Here is a 9230-nt window from a genome sequence, read left to right as displayed (position 1 = left end):
CCCGGGCCCGTTTCCGGAAGTTTCTCGAATGGCGCCGCCAGCTCTCGCGGGATGGCCCCCGGGGGAGGGGAGGGGGGGGGGAAGGGGGAGGCCGCGCGCGCGCGCAGCGCGGGCTCAGCCCGCCCCCTGCCGGCCGGCGGCGGCGCGGCTGGAGGGGGCGTGGCCTCGTTCTGGGGGCGTGGCCTCGGTCGGGGGCGGGGCCTCGGTCGGGGGCGGGGCCTCTGAGGAGGGTGTTGGGGGGGGGGCGCGGGCAGCTTCCAACGGTCGTAACGGTCGCGCCCCTCTGCCCCCTCCCCTCACGGCAGGCGGGCGGGCTCCCTCCGTTCTCCTGAGGAGAATGTACAAATATATAAGTAAATAAAGAAACCAAATAAGTCAATAAATCAATAAACAGTTTTCCAGGTGTGCTGCTGGGGCAAAATAAGGTGAAAACCGGTTGTTTTACCGACACTTTTTGGAAGGATAAATTCAGACTTTGAGACGCTGAATTAAAGCCTCATCCGCCTCACGCACCTTCTTATAAACTCAAAAATCATTGCCCTCACGCCATCAGGTGTTTTAGGGCCAGTTTTATCATTTTGCAGCTGGTCATATTCCGCTGTGGGCCATGTGGGTCATCCTTCAGCAGGTGGTTTGCTGGTGTCATGGCTGAGAGATTATTCTCTTCTTTTTTAAGAAAAAATACATTTTATCTGTGCTTTAAAGTGCTGTAATTTTCTTGGCCCTTACATAAAAAGCCGGAGGAGGCATTGATTTAGAGATCACCAAGGAGAAATTAAAGTTTCCAAACCAAAAACGTGCGCTCACAAACAAAACTCACTTGGAAGGCTTCTCATGAATTTGGGGTGTCTGTGGGGGAACAAGATGAATTCAAAAAGAAGAAAGCAAAATTTGGAGTAAGACAGAGGAAACCTACAACTGAGCAAGGCTCAGGACAGCCTCGACGAAATTACAGGCTTGGTGCTCTGGGGTAAATGCTGCCTTCAAAAGAAATTTTGTTCCATGAGATTTAGTGCTAAATTGTGGTCATGGAAACAAGCCTCTAAATTTAGATCAGAGTGACAGCTAGCATCTTTATTAGTGTCTCAGCAGCAATTAGCTGTGAAGAACAAGAAATTTTTTGTCCGCTTAAAAACTGCAAAGAATAGGAGGTTAGACCAGATCTTTCCAAAGGTCCTGTTGCAAACCTCTGAAGATTCACATTCCAGCAAAGTGCAAAGGCAAGCGGCAGGTCAGCACCATGTAGTTTGGGAGGAAATTATATAAAATTTTGGTCTAGACCTTCAAATATTACACGATGTGGAAATAAAGAGTTTTTCTCTCAACCTTTCATGACCAATGACAGGTGAGAAAAACGTTCAAGTTTTGTTCAGCCTTTTAAAAATCTCTCCTGTGGTAATGACTCTAGGGGTAGCACACAAAGCGCTAACTTTGATTCTTTACAGAGTCAGTTTTATAAGAAAGCTATGTCATGATGGATCCGAACCATAAAACCTTCTGTTTATCAGGTTGAACAATGGCAGGGAAGCATGCTTCTGGATGGAACCACCAGGTTGAGATCGCGACACTACATCAATCCGCTTGGGACCGTTCCTGCTTTGCTACATTTGTCATAAACACAATACAATTAAATGTGTTTGTCCATAGGTTTTTGGAACACTGTTGGCCTAACTCTAGACTGCATAGGCCTCCAGTAACACTGTTCAGATATAGAAATAATGTTTGGGAAGGCTTAGAGACCAACTTTGCTGCTGAAGAAAGCAAGGTATGACAAGGTGCAATGCCTTGCTCACAGCTGAGGGCAGGGCTTGCTGTATGAGATCCAGTTTGGCATTTTCTGCAGCAAAACACAGAAAACACAAATAAATATTTGCAAACAAGGACCAAGACACAAAAAATTAAGTAATTAGAAAAAATACATAAATATATTTTAGTTGGTTAACAGTTCTCTGTCTTAGAAGTAGGATGTGAATATGTTTCCTGAGACCTTGCAGAAGGGCTGATTTGTACAGCCACCAATTAAAAATATCATTTATCGGGGCAACTTTTTAACTTATTATCATTATCTGTAACAGTTCAGATTATCTAATACTGGAAATATTGCACTTCTTCTAACACAAGAAGTAATTATGTGTGTGTGTATATATATTTAGTTTGTTTATATTGTGTGTCTGACATTTAATTTTCCATTCTCTAGGTTACCGGGAAAGGCAGGGGATTGCCATAAATACAGCACATGACAAAGCCAGCTGGAAGGGGTACTGCGGGGCATACTGCAGAGGTCTGGGTGAGTGTGCAGAGTCAGTGTCCTCAGCTGAACTATTCCAAATTCTAAAAGTGCAGTCATAAAACAACGTGACCCCACCCAGCCTGTCCCCACCAGACCTGAGCCCCTCCTGTGATTGTCCCCAGCTGATGGATTTCTGGGCCTTGTTTCTTGTAAGCACCAGGTGTGGTCAGCTCTGGCACTGCACCCAGACTGGAACCCGGAGCAGGAACATCTAAACAATTCTGCAGGACGCAGCTCAAAGTCTTGGGGGCTGGCACCGAGTGCTACTGGACCTCGATGGACTTGGGAAAATTCGGAAACATGAGAGGCAGCAGTTAAGGGATTTCTATTTGTGTCCCAGGGGCCTGTGAGCACGAAGAAATAACTCCAGAGGCTCCAGGCTGATGTTGCCTCTAACGCAGCATCCATTGGCTTGCTCAGCCTCTGCCGAGGTGTCGAGCTCCCCCTGTTGGTAAATAGCCAATCATTCCATCTGAAGCCATCTTTACAAGGCGTAACCTTACAGAGACATTCTTTCATGCACAGAGGTGGGTTACACATTAACAGTAACTTTGCAAGCACAAGACTAACAGGACAAAACGATAAAAAATTAAGTGACAGCTCTCTCCCTTTTGACCAGCTTCCTGTAGAGGTGAACAGAGAAACATACATTCAAGAGTGGTTTCAAAAACATACACGTTCATGGTCTTGTTCTCCAAGTTTCTGATTGTTTTCTGATCAGAAGAACGTTGCTCGTTGGTAAGCAGTGATGGAAATGCTGTTTTCATACCACCCTGCCCAGTGCCCTGGTTGCCTTAACCCGGTGTGGCAGTGTGCCCACCTCTTGGGTCTTCAGCTGGGCAGCTCAGCCCCCACAACTTTCCAGGCTAATGGGATCTACCATCTATCATAATCTACCCATTATGTGTCCAGGCAAAGTCTCTGCTTCTCCCAGATCATCCAAAGTTCAAAAGAGATATCGTGGCTATGATTATTTTGCTTTGAAGAGTAGCATTCTGATAAAACAATGTCCTATGGTACGATTCCATGAGTCATAACTGGAGTCAGCTGCTGCTGAACCACCTTTTTACCTCAAGTTGCATAGCTCAGGTACCACAGGGCAGGGCCAACCAGTTCCCAAAGAATTCATTAAAATTCTTCTGCCCCACTGTTTGATGTAATATTTAGTCACACTCGTTTCAGTTCAAAGTCCTCAGAAGTATGTTTAAGCTTTAAGATTAATCATATTTGTGTCTTACAATAGGATGAAAGTCCTCAAAAGAGAACTGGCCACATCAGTGCTTTCCACACAATAGAAGGGCCCATTACAACCTCTGCATGAAAAGTTGACATGCATAAAGAAAAGAAGGAGGAACTACATCAGGTAAAGAGCCAAAACCACTTTCACTCTCATTTGAGGTAACAGTAGATTTTAGAGGCAGGATTGTAGGTAGAGGAAACATTAGATCTACTGATAGGCATAAAAAAATAAAATAAAATAAATTAAAAAAAAAAAAAAAAAAAAAAAACAGAAAAGCTTTTTGATTCAGAAAACCATCTGCAACTTTACAAAGTTATTTGCAAAACTGAAAGCAGAAGTCTTCAGTATTTCTATGGTTTGCTGCTTGCAGCAAAAGCCTTGAATGTTGTGCTAATGAGCAATAAATCTGATATTCCTGACAGAAGGGCTGGGATCAACATCCCAATAGCAAAATCAGACGAAGCGTGGTGGGTCTGTAGAAGGTGCTAGCAAACACTCAGGCAGATCAAAGTGCTGAGCTATTGAAGTGCTGAGCTATAAATCAGAATAAACTTGTACCAAAGGATCCTCACTGCTCAAGGATTTTCCTCTCTCACCTGGGAACAAGAGGCAAAGATCAGCTTTCACTTTCATGTAACTTGAGCTGCCAGTAGTCAAGCATCCACTTTAAGCCCTTTAGACTACAAGAGAGAAGGAGGGGGCACCTCCAGGGCGTGATTTATTCTACTCACTTTGGAGACATACACATGTATTAGTAAAGAAAGAACCCAGAGCTCTGGCTCTGGGTTGCCTCCCTCCTTGGAAGTGCCCAGACAGCCACCTTACAGACGGCTGGAGGTAAGTGAGATGAATTCAGGCCTAACTGGTAGCTATAACCTAATGATGGAAACTACGTGGCCTCATTCCAGGAGGTATTAGCAATTCGCAGAGTTCCCAGATTCTTTTTTTTAATCATTTTTTATGACTTATGGAGGTCAATTATGAAAAGCCCATCAGAACACAAGAAATGCTTGAAAATGCTGCATTAGAGCGAGATTAATATTAGTTTCTTTCATGTGGTAATGGCTGCAGTCTTCCTGGCCTGCTGCTCTCGTCTGCTGCTTAATGCATCCAGTTTTTCTATTTACAGATTTACAGAATCTATTTTTGGTGTTAGCAAAGAATATGAGCGTATTTATCAAGGACTGTTCTCACATCATTTAATTATAGTAGTACTGGCAAAGTAATTCTGGAAAGTGCCACTTAATTAAATATAAGCATTAACTTTTTGCTGATAGCTTATCAGAAACAATTAGACTTGAAATATGGGCAATACACCTAATGTTTAAAACTTTAAGTAGGAGCATTAAAAGCACAAAATAACCAATTTTCATTAGAATTCTCCAGAGTTTTTCTGCTGAGCACAACCTCCGTTTTCATCAGTATGGAGCTAGGTAATCAAGAGGTTACAAGTTTATCTGCGCTCCTCTTTGTAACCAAAAGCCTGAGCAGAGTGGATGCTTTTGATAAGAGCTTGAAACACTTCAGGGTAGCTGAAGTTTCTCCCAATTCCTCATAAAGTATCAGATGCATTCTAGTGATTATTTGGGATGCACAGACAACAATCTAAGAACAGCTGTGGGCAGCCAGAGGATCTCAAAGCTTATGGCAAGTGTTTATTCCTTACAAGGAGAGCTTGATCAGCGTTTCTGTTTGTTAATTTGATCAGGAAAACGCTTTCTTATCCATATAACGAAGACAAATATTAGTTAACAGCATGTCATTTTTCACCAATAGCTGGATAGATCTAATAGATAAGGAGGTCTCAAACATCTGTACAGAACTTTGAAAGTTCTGTTTGTCTGAAAGCAGAGAGGAGAAAAAGAAAAACATTACAGCAGTAATGAAAATATATATATTCTTAATTAAAGATATGAAGGCTAGACGGAATTCATTTCTTCAGAAGGTGTGTTTGACAACATACAGCAAAACTACATAGCAGCTGATGAGAGATGTTTTTCCTAGATGTAACATTTGGGTAGGCAGAAGTAGCAAGATGATCTGCAATAACACCATCTGGCGATGCCTGTTTCCTTCTTCAGCAGCCGAGAGCTATGTGTAACTATAAACACAGGGTAAGATAGAAATAATGCAACACCTCTTTCCAGTCAAATGTTACACAAATGTTACTAACAGTTGCTCTGGGAATGCAGAAAAGAATAATCTTGAAAATAGCAGGATATTTGAGCAAACTGTTTCTATGAACACATTAAACAATCCTGCAAACAGAATGCAGAGCAGGTAAACTTAGTCCCAGACTGGAGAGCAACAATTCTGGCAATGACGAGCGGCAATGATTTAACCATTGCACAAGAAAAGTTCATCCCTTGGCAGCATGAAATGAAGCCAGCAGGACATCTCTACGTGTTATGCTTAAGCAATCTCACTGGTGCCAGTGAGAATTCTCACATTTCTGCTGTTGACTGTCCGACACGCTTTGCTGGGTTGCACCTAGAATTGCGCTGCCAACTTTTGTTGAGGTCAGCAAAATTACAGAAGTCTGTCCAGGAAATTGCAGCTTCAAACTAGATGTTTGATAGCGTTGGTGGAGGAAGAAGTGAATAAGCATTTAGGTGATTTAACGTTAGTCCTACAGTTCTGTATTGGTGTTTAGCATCATATCTATAAAACTGAAAACAACAGACCTCCATTTTTTACTGAATCTCTCTGTTACTTTGCAGTTAATAAAAGATTTCCAAAATGATTGAAAAGACAAAGCAACACTAGAAATGAAAAAGCAAAGCCACAAAAATCTTAAATCCAGCCTTGCAGGATAAGTGTAATCTTTTAACAACTACAGACATCTACAGGCAAGGAAGAGAAGTAGCGTTTGCCTCGTCTCCAGTCACATAAGTCTGGAAGAGTCCACGAAAGGTATTTTGAAGATGCTATTCTATTCACTGAACAAGTCAGAGAGAAATAAATTTTGCATGAGGTTACATCCAATAGGAGTCAAAGGTAAAATAACACTACAAGTCAGCACCCAAGAGAAAAAAAAAAAAAAAAAAAAAAAAGAAAAAAAAATTCATTTTGAGTCTGCAAATACTTAAGTCAAAGTACTTTTTTGTCAAAATATCTTCAAAATGTACTTTTACCAAATTAAAATTAAATTCCTAAGAGCTTTTGTGCTGTCTAGAAACAGATCTGCACATTTTTCTCTGCATACCTGTGCATACATGTATTTTATTACCAGTATTTTCCCTATCATGCTATAATAGTCATCATCCGCCTGTATTGTAGGATATGCTTACAAGGCACATCAAATTTCACTGTAGGCAGCAGATTCTGGCTATGATCTGCACAAAACAAAGATCACACTTGATAACTGAACGAAATACAGGAAAAAAGAAAAAAAGAAAAAAAAAAAATCACGTAGAAACTATTTTAGGTTCTGTGAATTCTTTAGTTGGGTCTTACCAAGCTTCCTGTTGTGAGGTAGCAAAGCTTTGCCCACACAGAGTTGAATGTTTTCTATTTTTTTCTTAGGGAAACTCACTACTTGTATTCTTTACTCTAAAGACATGACAGAACTACCTGGATTTCAAAATCCACACCTCTTGCAAAACGCATAGCTCTTGTAAGTGAATCACTGGCCCTGACTGTGACGCAGAGTAAGGCTGAGCTGAGAGCTTCGTTTGCAAAAAAATCCTGACGCAACAAGGCAAAAATGGAAGGTCATATGTCTTTTACAGCCCAGTAAAGAAGAGAGCTTTGAAACTAAGAAATACCTTGAGACTTCAGTACTCATCCAATTCTGTACGAAGTCCTGTGCCTGGCAAGGAGTAAACCCATGCATCGTTACAGCCTGGGGGCCAACTGACTGAGAAGCAGCAGAAAGAAAATGACCTGGGGTTCCTGGTAGGCAAGGTGAATACGAGCCAGCAGGATGCCTGTACAGCAAAGAATGGCAACAGCATCCTGAGCTGCACGATGTGGAGTACTGCCAGCAGGTCCAGGGAGATGCTGCTCCCTTTTTGCTCAGCACTGCCGAGGTATGTTGGAGTGCTGGGTCCAGTTCTGGGTCATCCAGTACGGGAGAGAAATGGACGTGCTGGAATGACTGCAGTGCAGCATCACAGAGATGACTGAGGTTTTGGAGCGTCTATAGTATGAGGAGGGGCTGAGAGCTGGGGTCATTCAGCCTGGAGAGGACTTTGTAGTGCACAGGGGCAGAACAGAGCACTTAAAAGAGGTGCCCTGGACAACTTGCTTGGGGTGGTCCAGCTTGAGCAGGGGGTTGGACCAGATGACCTCCAGAGATCCCCTTTCAACCTCAACCACCCTACAGTTCTGTAACTAAAGGCAATGGGCACATGCTGAAATACAGGAAATCATGTTTAAACGTAGCTGAAAACATTTCATTGTGAAGGTGACTGGCCACTGGAACAGGTTGCCCAGAGTCATGGAGTCTCCACCCATGGAGATACTCAAAACCTGACAAGGCGAGGCCCTGAGCAACCCGCTCCAGGTGACCCTGCTGTGAGCAGGGGGCAGAAGAGGCGATTCCCAGACACTCCTGCCAACCTCAGCCATTCTGCGTTCTCTGAAATGTGTTCAACTGGTGGAACTTCACAATCACTCTTCGCCTTGTGCTGTTTCTCAACACACATCAGAAGTTGTATTGGCTTTCAAGACTGACAGACACATACAGAAAAACAGGCAAGGAATCTGGGCAGTTGTGTTTTATTAATTCTTTTACCTAAATGATGAAGTGGCCTACAAGGTGATTTTTTAAATCATTTTCTGTTGATCAAACTTTCAGTACCAGGTAAGCTGAAGAATATGTGATGCTGCTTGAAAGTATTCCAAGATAAACATGCACAACATTAACTTCTTAAGCACAATTATGGAACTAGAGGTGTATTTAGCAATGAGAAAACTAGAAAAGCAAAGAAAATAATCCTAATTATCAAAGAAAAAAGAAACTACATCTTCAGAGGGTCTCACGTATGTGCTGCAAAAGAAATTCCAGAGGATTCTACAAGAAATGTTTTCATACACACTTGCTGACAGAGTACAATTCATCACTGAATTACAGCTTCTCTTGTTTTCAACCATGGAGCAAGTTTTGTTCCTCCCAAATGTTCTGAAGAAGGATTTCAGAGTGTGTGAATGTTCTTCAGTACCTTGTTTGAAAGATGCTCTGAACCAAAGCTAAACCTTGTAGCTCCAGCTGGACTGAGTGGGAACTTCAGAGCTTGAAAACTGAAGCTACAACTTGTCACGTAGCAGTGGTAGCTTCAAGACCACTGAAGAGTTTACATTAGCTTCCCTTTTAAAACCGGTTCAATACTATCAAGCTCCAGCCAGAGAACACCAAATTTACTGCAAAATGAAAGAAAAGAGCATTTCTGCAAAGTTTCAAGAAAACTCAAATTATTTTATTCACAAAAGCATAAGTCAATAAAAATATAGATATCCTGATCAGTTTTACAGACCATGTTCATTTCTTCTCTCCTTTACTGACAGGCAAAGCAACGTGGAAAAAAATAGTAACAAGCATTTACATCACAAACCATTATTAACACAGATTCATGTATATGAGCAAAGGTTTTAATTTTTTGCATCTAATTATAAATACAAAAAAAAAAAAATTTACAGATCCAACAAAACAATCCAAGAAAAACAGCTCTCTTTTCTTCCTTTGCTTCTGTGCCGTAC

Source organism: Aythya marila (assembly GCF_965140915.1).
Source record: "Aythya marila genome assembly, chromosome: 2".
Taxonomy (NCBI): Eukaryota; Metazoa; Chordata; class Aves; order Anseriformes; family Anatidae; genus Aythya; species Aythya marila.
This window is presented reverse-complemented; position numbering follows the sequence as displayed.